This window comes from Meles meles, chromosome 1, assembly GCF_922984935.1.
Source record: "Meles meles chromosome 1, mMelMel3.1 paternal haplotype, whole genome shotgun sequence".
NCBI lineage: Eukaryota > Metazoa > Chordata > Mammalia > Carnivora > Mustelidae > Meles > Meles meles.
This window is the reverse complement of record NC_060066.1, coordinates 120,419,342-120,432,120: the sequence shown is the minus strand read 5'-3', so window position 1 is coordinate 120,432,120 and position 12,779 is coordinate 120,419,342. Positions and strand designations below refer to the sequence as shown.

At 43.7% G+C, this 12,779-nt stretch overlaps 1 long non-coding RNA gene across 1 annotated transcript; it reads left to right on the top strand.

Moving 5' to 3' along the window:
• Positions 1–109: 109 nt before the first annotated feature.
• On the top strand, positions 110–3,450 carry LOC123947205. Its single transcript, XR_006819722.1, has 3 exons — positions 110–203; positions 566–730; positions 2,804–3,450. It is a non-coding gene; the product is annotated as an uncharacterized LOC123947205 (long non-coding RNA).
• The last annotated feature ends 9,329 nt before the right edge of the window (positions 3,451–12,779 follow it).

Below are 12,779 nucleotides of genomic sequence, written 5' to 3'. Positions count from 1 at the left end.
GCCCTCCCAGATGGGCCTCTATAAGGTGGGAAGGGTGGAATGTGTGCAAAGTCCATCTGAGGTGTCTCGGTTCACAGAGGTTTTAGTCTCAGTTTTACTGTGGGAAGCAAAGGGCAGAAGACATAGCCAGAAATATGTCTGGGATCTATAGAAATGACCCTCAGACTTACAGCTCCTTTCCCTCTCCCATGAATGGCTTCCAGGTACCTCTTCTGTCACAGACAGGGTGGGTGAGCAGGAGTGGAGAATCCAGCCCTGGTATTAAACTGTCTAGTCTTTACCAGGAGGTTCTAAACGTTGTCTGTACTCTGGGCCTATGCAATTTTGTACTTAATTACATGGTCGGTTTCTGTTCCCTATTCTCTGTGTGTTACACCCTCGTGCAAGGACACATCTCTTCCCTAAGTATCTTCTCTTGGCTTCCCTGGTATCCTATGCTTCTCTGTATAAGTATTGTGATTGCTCATGACCAACTTGTCCAGTTGGTTGAATATTATTGTGCCTTAGTTTTCCCGACCTATTTTACGGTGGTGCTAACCAAACTACTTCCTTCCTTTAAAAACAGAAGAAGAAGTATGGGCACGTTCACACTAAAAAGGCATGCATGGATGTTCATGGAAATCTGATCTGAAATAGCCTCAAACTGGAAATAATCTCAAATGTCCCTGAACAGTGAATTGGATGGACTATGGAATATTCTTACAATGGAGTACTATACAGCAGTGAAAATGTAAGTAAAACCCCTGCTGCCTGCAACATGGTTATATCACACACACGTGATGTTGAGCCAGAGGACCAGACACAGAAGAGCACATAATGTAAGGTTCCATCTACGTGAAGTTAAAAACAAGCAAAACTAATTCATGGTATGAGAAGCCAGGATGAGGGTAGATTTATGAAGGAAGGAGGAAGGAATGATTGGAAGAACACCATGGGGCATCTGGGGTGCTGGGAATGTCCTAAGGCTCTACCTAGTGGCAGATACACAGATGTGTTCACTATGTGATCATTCTTTGCATTGTACATGTCTATGTGTTTTTCTATATGCATATGAGTTTGATTTAATTTTATTCATTTTTAAAAAAAATTTTATTTATTTATTTGAGAGAGAGAGAGTGTAGGTGTGTGTGTGTGTCTGAGCTGGAGGGAGAGGGAGAGAGGATCTGAACCAGACTGAACTGAGCGGAGAACTCGATATGGGGCGGGATCCCATAACCTCAAGATTATGACCTGAGCCAAAACCAAGAGTTGTCTACTCAACTGACTGAGGCACCCAGGTGCCCCTATATGAGTATAATTTTAAAGGATTCTTAAAATACTCATGAGGACCTAGGGTGACATAAATGAAGGGATGAGCCAGGTGAGAATGAGGAAGTACAGACAACACTAGAAAAGTTAATTGAAATATTGGGTTAAAATGAAAAAGATAAGAAGGTGTTTATAAGCCTAGGGATGGGAACAAACTGGGACGGGATGTAAAGTAGAGAGTGGCAGGTGGATCAAAGTCTGAGAGGAGGGGAGATGGCCTCGGTACAAGATTGGCTTCAGAAGGGAAAAAAGAACTTTACTTGAAGGGGAAAGCAGGATATGAGAATGGGTATGGATGCTGACTGCTTTGTAGATGAGAAAGAGAAGTTAGAGGATGAACAAGACACCTCAGTTTCTGCTAAAAGTTTTTTCTTCTTTTCTTCCTGTAGCTGCCATTTCCCACATTATTCCACAGGTTACTCTCCCAGAGTCTGATGGTGGAGCAGAAAGAAAATGACATGGGGCACCTGGGTGGCTTAGTGGGTTTAAAGCCTCTGCCTTCAGCTCAGGTCATGGTCCCAGGGTCCTGGGATAGAGCCCCGCATTCAGCTCTCTGCTCAGCAGGGAGCCTGCCTCCCCCTCTCTCCCTGCCTGCCTCTCTGCCTACTTGTGATGTCTGTCTGTCAAATAAATAAATAAAATCTTTAAAAAAAAAAAAAAAGAAAGAAAGAAAGAAAGAAAATGACATGAGCCTTTCTTGGAGGTCTTGAAAGGAAGTTCCCAAGGGAGTTTTATTCAGGGAGGTAGCATGGCAGAATGGACTGACATTGGACTCAGCCCTACCTGTCGCTTACTTGCCCCGAAGCCTGAGGCTGGCATTCCCCTGAGCCTCACTCTCCTCTGAGATAATAAAATTACCTTGCAGCGGGGGTTGCGAGCACTAGATAGAATACGTTGTAATCCAAATATCCAAACCTCATGCCCCAAATCACCATAGCCTCCACTCTGTCTCCTTCCATTGCAGAAGTACTTACTATCTTTTACCAGGCTCCTGTTTCCAGGAGTCCTGAGGACTCTCAGGGAGTCCCGAGAAACCCTTAAGAAGTATTTACATGTTCTACAGACCAATTCTGGTAGCTGCTTGTCATTGTCATAGGGATCCAAACTACTGCCCTCTCCTTCCACAGTTATGTCCATTTGCCTCTGTTCTCCCCTGTGCCATTTTGCCCAACCTGGAGATTGATCCTACCTCCAGTTCCATACAGTTATTGTTAAGATCAGGAAAGAAGTTTTGTTAGGACTTCGCTGAAGGCTTAGTGATATGAGAAGGATATTGCCAAAGAGGGAACTTAGAAGCCAAGTATCACTGCTCTTGGGGTCTACACCGGAGTCCTCTCCTGGATACTTCTCTGCCTGCCCTCACCGCCACCACCCCCTCACCCCATGCTCCAGAGGCCAGATGACCTGAGTGTAACAGAAACGCTCTGGAGTCCAGCCCTGCCTCCATACTCATTTGTTCTAGAATGACGACAATGACAATGTTTATTACCTTCAGGGGAGAATGCAGACCCATACACAGGACGTGATCGATCTTGCCCCTGGGAACAAAGACACCAGAACAAAAACAAAATCAAGGACCGCTCCAAAGGATGGGCTGATGCAGAACAACATTATCGATAGTACTGTACAATTCCTCTTCAAAGCTTGAGGTAAACAGAAGCTCAGCCATCTAGCCTTCAGACCATCTTGGAGTTTGGGCCTCTGATCTTCTGATGAATGACTTGGACATTAACCGATACATCTACCAGGAAAAAGCCAGGGTGTGTCCAGGATTTGTAAAGGACATCTGAATAATGGAAACAAAGATGACCTTTTATCTTATAGCAAAGAGCTTCTAGAGCCAAAGTTCTCAATCACTCTCTTTCAGACAAGAGCCTGTGCTCTCTATTTGCATAACCTTGATCAAACCTTGACCCTCCCACGTGTAAATCAGAACCTGTTACAGCCTCAGTTCACACCATTGCCTTTTTTTCTGCAGAAGCACTTGTAACAATTTGTAGTTACACATATATTTCTGAGATTATTCAACTATTCTCTGCTTTTCTAGAGTTTTCCCCAAGAAGCATCAATTGTGTCTCTTTTGCTTAACTCCATGTCCCAGGTGCACAGGAGGTAATCAGTAAATATTTGAGGGAATAAATGAATGGATGGATCAAAGGATAGTCTGCCCTTAACTTCCATCTCTAAAAAGACAGGAAATTACTTGAAATATTTTTGTTCTTCTGGGTTTTACTCAGGGTGAACACTTAGGTTGCTTACATCCATTCTGCCTTTTATCTTTGCTGGCAGAGTTGTATCACATGGGTGGAATCTGATCAAAGAAGTCCCAGTCTCCTTTCTCAAGCTTCATTTATAGTGGGCAAGCGACTCAGCTCTGACCAGTAAGGAGACATCTATTCTGGTCAAGGGGCGATCTGCTGGGGACGTCTGGGACAGGTTTCTCTAGAAGGGATGGTGTTTTTCTGCTTCTAGACATCACTAGGTTTGGACATGACAGGAGCGGCTGAGATGAAGCCAGCACCTGCACAGAACGAGGCCAACATGCTCTCTGAGTAAGGGGGCAGATGCCCAGTGCGGCTGGTGGGAGCGGGCAGGTGCTTCAGCTCTGGGTTTCTTGTTACCCAAAGGAAGAGTTCTCCTCACAGATTACAGCAGTGAGCTTTCTAAATGCATCTAACATGGCATCCAACACAAACACACATGCATGTAATTTGCAAAAATTATAAAATATTCGCAGGACAATACCACTCCTACTCCATGCAAGGTGTTTCTTCTTTTTTTCTTCCATTCTATTATTGCATTTTTTGAAGGACGTAATTGAGTGGGGCTCCTGGGTGGTTTGGTTGGCTAAACGTCCAGCTCTTGATTTCTGCTCAGGTCATAATCTCAGGGTCATGGGATCATCAAGCCCCTTGTCAGTCTCCTTACTCAGCAGGAAATCTGCTTCAGATTCTGTCTCTCCCTCTACCTGCCCCCACCCTCTTTCTCTCTCTAAAATAGATAAATTTTTTTAAAGATTTAATTTATTTATGAGAGAGAGAGAGAGAGAATGTGAGCACGCATGCAAGCACACAAGCAGGCAGAGTCGTAGGCAGAGATGGAGAGAGAAGCAGGCTCCCCGTGGAGCAAGGAGCCCAATGCGGGACTCGATCCCAGGACCCTGGCATCACGACCCCAGCCAAAGGCAGCAGCCCAACTGACTGAGCCACCTAGGCACTCCGAAAATAGATAAATTTTTGAAAATTAGAAGACATAATTGAGGCACCCCAAAATGATTATACCACCCAAAAATGTGTGTGACCTGTGTATAAAAATTGGGGAGTTTTCTGGTACTTTCCTGCAAATTCTGGAGTCAGACTACCTAGGGTGGTATCTCAGCTCTGCCAGTGACTAGCTTTGTTAAATCAGACATGTTTCTTAACCTCTCTGTGATTAGGTTTTCTCCTATCTGGTGGGAATAAGAATCACACCTACTTCCTAGGGTTGTTTTAAAGATTTAACGAGTCAATACATGTAAAGCACTTGGAATGGGAAGCCATTAGGAGGTCTGAACAGAAAACTGACATGATCTCATGAAGATGAATAAAGCATGGTCCCTATCCTTACAGAGTTTTCATTTTGATGGGAAAGGTATATTAATGCAGAGGTACTGGGATTAAGAGAAACACACAGCAATCTTGGGGATATGAATGAGAAACATACATTCCAGCCAGAGAAATAAAGTCTAACCTTCAGGAGGTAGGACTGGGAGAGAAAATGAAATCAGAAATTTCTATTTACTTAAAAAATAGACACATTTTAAAATTTTAGGTATATGAAAATTGAAAGAAAAGTACAGGACAGAGAATTCCTGTATATTGCCTCACCTTCACCTTCACACAATTTTCCCTATTGTTAACATCTTGCCTTTGTGTGCTGCATTTGTTACAATTGGTAAGCCAGGATCCATACACCATTGTTAAGTGAAGTCCATAGTTTACTTTGGAATTCACTGTTAGTCCCATACATTCTGTGGACAGAATCAGGTGGAATGTTTTCATTGCCTAAAAATCCCCTGTGCTCTACCTACTCATTCCTCCTTCCCTCCCTTGAAATCCTTGGCTGCCACTGATCCTTTTACTGTCTCCATAGTTTTGCCTTTTCCAGAGTTTCATAGAATTGGAATCATCCAGTATGTAGACTTTTCAGATTGGCTTCTTTCACTTCGCGATATCTACTTACTTAAAAAAAACTTTTTTTTTTAAAATGCAGAATCCATTCAGAAGAAAACGAACGAATAGAACGAATACAATTTGAAAGTATCTTTTTGGCACTATTCAAGTCTCTGAGCAACCGATAGGCAGAACCAATTTTCTTATAAGCAACTACTTAATAGTATTTGTTGAACAAATATGAATAAATTTCCAGCGGTATGGCTACAACATTAACATACACAACACATATTTGTTGAACCGAACTATAATGTTAACCATTTGATTACACTTGGGAATTTCCCAGTTGTCCCTGGCCATCATTCAACAGAAACAGACAACTCTTGTGGATTGAACTCTTCCTATGTGCAGGCACTATGCTAAGCATTTTATAAACATTACTTCAAATCAGCTTTACTAATAATCCATTGAGCTAGGTATTACTATCCCTGCTTTATTTATTTATTTATTTATTTATTTACTATCCCTGCTTTATAGATGAAGAAACAGGCTCAGAGATGTTAAGAAACTTGCCCAAAGTCACAAAGCAGGGAGAGTGCACCTTTCTTTCCACTCAGATGAGAATCTTATCTCTAGATTCTTAGGGGCAGAGCAAGGGTCTGGGGGGCTCTGCTGATGAGTATATCAGCAGTTGCTGTGGAATCTTCTGTGAAAGTCCAGTACTCAAAGTCTTCTCCAATGCTCTCAATCAGATATCCTCTGTGATTGTAGTCAGGCTAGTCTGCTCACTGCTCCCAAAGTGCCCTGTCTTCCACTCTGATGGATTCCCCCATACTATTTGAGGAGGGTTTTTGTGTGTTTTTTTGTTTTGTCATTGTTTCCTACATGGGACAGAGTTTCATCATAAGGTTCACAGCTGCTGGAAGTCCCAATATATACATGATACCTCCAGAGATAAAGCAGACATATAGCTCTGTAAAGCTGGGGAAATGAGCCCACTATCCATCACTGTAGAAGAAGGGGACTCAAAGATTAGGGAGGGCTTGTAATTAATCAAAGATCATTAGACATTTCCACCTACAATTAGAAATGAGAAATACCTGATTTTCTCCAATGCTTCCAAACTTCTGACCCAATAAACATAATCTTTCCAAGCAGGTGGACAAGTCTTAGAAATCAAACGTATCAGCCTGCTAAATGTGGTAAGCAGAGAGAGCATAACCAAAGCGGCATCGCAAAGACAAGTTACCTGAATGAACACAATTTATGAAGGTACTGATCCTGTATTCATTTCTTTATTGTCTCCCTGCTTCTTTGTACAATTTCCCAGAGCTACATTTTTTCTCATCTGACCGACTTAAAAACCACCTCAGTGTCACGGACAGTAACTGACATTTCAGAGTCAGGGTTTGGTTTGAGACTCTGGGTGGGGAAACAAGGCTTGCACAATAATTCCAAGATCCTTCTAGAAGAGCCCTACCCTAATAAGCTGAACCCTTCTTAGAGTCATAAAGTCTTCTCAATCCTATGCCTGTCTCAGAATAATATAGTGCATCTCATATCACTGTTTTGATTTCTTGAATGGTAACCTTTTATAACACTTTTACCAAGAAGTTTCCACATGAATTTTAATGGACTAATTTGCATCCAAACTCTTCTCCTTGTCTGAATTACAGTGAAATATTTCTACTGCCAGCTTGAATTCCATACCCTTTGTCCCCCTGCATCTCACTTGTCTCATTAACCACCATATTCTGGTCATTTATTGACAAAAGAAGCCTAGAATTGTAGAATGTCAGGAGGGACTATATCTCAGGCATTCCTAAGCTCCGGCTGTCCCTGTCATGTGCTGGGTCCTCAGTGGGCACAGTCGTGACAATAGGAAAATCCCTGCCTTGAGAAAATGAGAGTCTCCCCATCCCTGGCCTTCCTGGCAGGGGCAGGGGGTGGGGTGGAGGGGTGTGTGTGTGTGTGTGTGTCTGTCTGTGTGTGTGTGTGTGTGTGTGTGTGTGTGGGATGGTGGGGAAATCTTGTCACCACACGTTTAGTTAGTGGCTGTCAGGATCAGAACCTGAGATGGCTTTATCCAAGTCTGTCTTCGATCTAATGAATAACTATCTTCTATTTTTTTCCTTTTATTTACTTAATAAGCAAAGACAACAGAGAGTAGTGAGCACTTAGTACAACCCTAGGACATGGAAATCAGTAAATATCGTTTCCTTAACTTATTAACGGCATCAACACCCAGCTGTCCACGTTCACTCTAGTCACAAAGCCCAGGAAGTTACGACCTCCGTGCCCCCACAATTCTCCTCCCCTGCTCCTGCCCAGCCCAGGAAGGAGCTGTTCTGAAAAACCGTGACCTTGGTCTCTGTGGGAGAAACTAAGGAAATGATGAAAGGCTTTGAAAGACAAGCATGTGAAGAAAGGGGGAAGGGAGGGTAAAAGTCTCAGTGGGCAGGACTTGGAGGGAAGAGAGAAAGCTGGTTGGGTAGAGGGGCTAGGGGCAGGACCTGCCTGACCGTCACAACCATGAATCCCCACCTGGGTCTCAGAGACTGCTCTCTTCTCTTCCCTTTTGCTCCTGCAGAGAATTTCATTCCATCTTACGTCCTGGTTATAGTTAAAGAGACGAGGCACATAGGTGTGTGTATGGACTGATAGACATACTCACGTAGGTGCCCACGGGTCTGTTTAACTACAGGCACCTACAGTTCACGCATATTTGGGAACCAGACTCTACTGAATACAGCCACTCAAACTCGGGGCCCTTGGGAGCTTGCGCTCTTGAAATTAGACGCCGATTCAAGAGTCAGGGTCAACCTCAGCGTCGACAGGTGTCCTTACCAGACCCAACTGAGAGCTGAGAAGGGCCAAGCCCGCTTCACCATTTCTCCTCTTCTCAGCTCACTTTACCTGTCAGTCTAACACCTCTCCCTGCAGACATCCTTTGCTGAGCGTCCCCTGTGTCCTGGGCATGCTGCCCAGGGCTACAGACCTGAACTTGGCTCCAAGGAGGCACCATCTCAGCTCTGAGAGTTTTCACACCCAACATAACCTGTGGGCTTCTTGCAAAGCCCAGGGGAGACTTGAGTTGTGAAAACGTTTTGAACAAGTGGAGTATCTCAGTAATGTTAGGCCGCATACTTTGGTGGGGTGTGTAACGGGGCTTACAAGCGAGGTTGCCGCCGAGAGGAAATGAATGTTGCAGATCTTGGCCCCCACTGGACCACAAGAGAGGTGGGAGGTCTGAGCAGCAATCAAGGTGTGAATATGTGGGAGACCATGAGCATCAGGTTCCCAGGGTGAATCGGGCTATGAAATTAAAGCTGCTTTGGTTTGCTTTATCGTTTGTTTGTTTTTTTTTCTTTTTGTGATATATAAGAAAAACAACAACAACAAAGGAAACCAAATTCAGATTGGTACTTATTTTATGGGGGCTCAGATACCAGTCCTTGGCTTATCCGGAAATTGAAAGTATCAGTTGCCCTAGTGACAGAGGCCTGAAGACCTGGGGGTGGAAGGTGGGGCCAAGGTTGTTTACCAGCTTGCTCTGGGGAAGAAGGTGAAACCGTCACCCACAGCACTAACCAGAGGAAACTGCCTGTTCCCCAAGGTTGTCGTAGAGCTTCCTGCCAGAGCGTCTGACCCTGGAGCTCACGACTGAGGTGGGCTTTTGCCACAAAGCCTTTCCATAGATAGAGACACCTGAGGGTTTGTGAATGACCAGCCAACTGCCTCCAGCTCAGACCCGAGCTCCTTCAGGCTGACTGGGGCGGGGCTGCAGGTAGAGACAGAAATAGGCTTTTGTTTGATTCTGTGGTTTTTTTTTTTTTTTTTCAGGCTTTTGAATTTCTGTTTGGAAACGCTGGCTCCACCACGTGAAAGCTACAGGACTCCTTCCCTGTAAAATGGGGACAGGGTATAATGCCTGCTGGCTGAGGGTCATGGAACTTTCTCCCCCATCCATCTCATTTTCCCCTTCCCTTTTCAATTCCCAAGATCCCCCTACCCTCCTCTTCTGTGGCCAGCCAAAACTCGAAACTCTTCTGTATGTGGCAAAGCAACTTTGCTTTCTTCGTGTCATGTGCTGCTCTCTAAGCCAGATCCTGGGACCTAACTTTTCAGAACTGAGGGCTAGGTCAGAGCATTGCTGATGACAACAGCAGAAGTTTTCTAAAAGGGATTCTGCCTCCAGCTTTAGCAGAACATGCATGTCCCCCACCTCACTACACTGGTTCTGCACTCTGCACTCCCCGTGTTTCCCAGGAGGACCGACAATGACTGAGATGAACAAACTGACAGCCAAACTGGCCTACCCTCTTCTACTTCACAGATCTCCCGATCTCGGGTGCATTGCTCCTCTCACAGGCTTGTTTTTTTTTAACAATCCGAGACCTTTCCCACCCACCCTTTCCCCCTACACGTCTCTCTCATCTTTCTTTCAAGCAGCTTATTTGTGAAGTCTTTCAAAGTCACTACGCCATCATGCCGAAATACATGGTAGCCATGTATGTTTATCATACACGCTTGCCAAACACAGGAAGGGGGAAAAGTTGTTTTGTAACAAAATTGCAAAAAGCAATCCATCAATGATAGAAATTGTCAGTCACTAATCTAACATTCTTCATGAAGTGTGCCCCTTTCACTCTAACAGAATCTCATGTGTTTAGCTGTCAGCAGAAATCTTTTGACTCCAGGGAAAGAAGACCTCTGGTTCTGGCCATAAAGAATGAGTTGCAATTGGCCTAGACCACAATAGAATTTCATTCTCCAATGTTTGGCCTCATGACCCAAGGAAATAAAAGGGGAAGTTTGCTGGATGTGGCTTCCAGGAAAGCTTTTGCTTTCTTGGGTTAAAAAGAGACCAACTCCACTGGCAGTGTCCCTTTTGTCCCTTTGTCATTTCTTCTTTCCTGGAATACTGATACTATGCCTGGAAGCACAGCAGCCACCTTGGAACCATGAGGCACAAGAACAAGGGCAAAGATACAATCTGTCAAAATACAGTTTCATAGAAAGATAGCAAGAGCCTGAGATATTGATGGTAACCTTGAGTAGTGGACCAACGTTGGTCTAACAAGTCGTGTAAAATGAATAAGCCTCCATTTGTTTATGTCATTGGGATTTGTGTTATACATACCTAAATGCAATCCTAAACGAGACATGGTTCTTGCTCTTAAGAAATGGTTAGTGGCTCAGTGTATACAAGTTGACGTCACTCTTCTTTCTATATCCAGTGCATGATGGGGTAGCCCGGTGATGGGTATTAAGGAGAGCACATGTTGTGATGTTATATGCAACTAATGAATCATTGAACACTACATCAAAAGCTAATGGTGTACTATACAGTGGCTAACTGAACATAATACAAAAAAATAAAATAAAATAAAATGAAATAAATTCAGTGCATGAAAAAATCCTGTCTGCTCTACACCAAAATATATCCCCAGGGTGCCTGGCTGGCTCAGTCGGTAGAGCATGGGACACTTGATCTTGGGGTCATGAGTTCAAGCTCCACAAGGGGCATACAGCTTACTTAAAAAACAAACAAACAAACAACAAACCCTACAAAACATATCCCAGATTTCAACCATTTCTCATTGCACTGATATTAACCTGGATTAATCTGCCATCATTTCTCACTCAGAATATTACTAACATTCACTCAATAGGCCATGGCCTGAGTCTAACCTTCCCCTCTGCAGTCTGTTCTCCATATAGCAGCCAGAGAGATCCCATTCAAAGGCAAATCAGATGGTATCACTTCCATCATCACAACTGTCCAGTGGTGTCTGGGTTACCCAGAGGAGAAGCCAAAACCTGAAAATGACCTACAGGGTACCTGTGTGATCTAGCTCCTTTTTTTTTTTTTCTTTTTTGTCATTTTGTTTAGTTTCCATCATTCTGCTTTGAAGTTTTACTGCTCTTTTTCTCTTCAGCATCTCATCTACTTCTATCCCATCCAGTGAGTTTTTCACTTTGGGTATTTCATTTTTCAGCTCCTGAGCTTCCTTTTTTATTGGGTTTCTCTCTTCATTGTACTCATGTTTCCCTTTATATCCCTGAACGTAGTTATGATAGCGGCTGCATGGTCCTTGTGTGGTAATCTCTGTCACTTCTGGGCCTGTTTCTAGACAAATTTTTTTCCCTTTGGTTCTGAGTCACATTTCCTGTGTTTTTTTTTTTTTTTTGGCATATCTAATAATCAACATTGGATGCCGAACACTGTTATGTTGTCGATTGTTGGGTGTGTGTGTGGGCAGACGGTTCATTCACTTACTGATTGACTGAAACATTTTGCAGCTGGTGTTTAAGTTTGTCCGGGAAGAGCTAGAGTTTTCTTTAAGGGCCAATGTGTCCTTTACTAAGCATTGCACCTTCTGAGATCCCTGAGATCCCTGAGATCTGAATTTCCTAGCCACTCAGCCAACACTCTCCACCTGTGAACAACTCGGAATTCACAGTCTGGTGCTAGGTATTGCCTAACATCTGAAAACATGGTTTCATAGATTGAATCTAGATTTCTAGTTGACGGCATGAGGATTACTCAGTCGTAACTGGAAGTGGCCGAAAACACTTCATTTTTTAAACGAATTCTGCATTTTTTAATTTCATTTTGCCACATTTGCCATCAGATGAAATGATTAATAATGATGCTGTAGATGGAGATGAAGCTGGCAACAGCTCTTTGGGAGATGGATGGAACTCAAGTGAATTAAAAAGTTATGAAGAGGGGCGCCTGGGTGGCTCAGTGGGTTAAAGCCTCTGCCTTCGGCTCAGGTCATGATCCCCAGGTCCTGGGATCGAGCCCCACATCGGGCTCGCTGCTCAGCAGGGAGCCTGCTTCCTCCTCTCTCTCTCTCTGCCTGCCTCTCTGCCTACTTGTGGTTTCTGTCTTTCAAATAAATAAATAAAATCTCTAAAAAAAAAAAAGTTATGAAGAGCAAAGAGACCCAGAGTACCAGAATGGGGTCACCAGGTCCTTCCTGTGCAGCAACCCCCAAAAGCAAGTATGCGTTCAGTCTGTGTAAGAGACAGAATACCTCATGTTTTGTTTCTTCAAGTTTTTACTTAAATTCTAGTTAGTTAGTATGATATGCTAACATTGGTTTCAGGAGAAGGATTTAGGGATTCCTCACTTCCATATCACACCCAATGCTCATCACAAGTGCCCTCCTTAATCCCCATCCCCCATTTAGCCCATCCCCCACCCATCTCCCTCGATCAACCCTCAGTTTGCTTTCTGCAGTTAAGAGTCTCTTATGATTTGCTTCCCTCGCTCTCTTTTTTTCCCCCTTCCCCTATGTTCATCTGGTT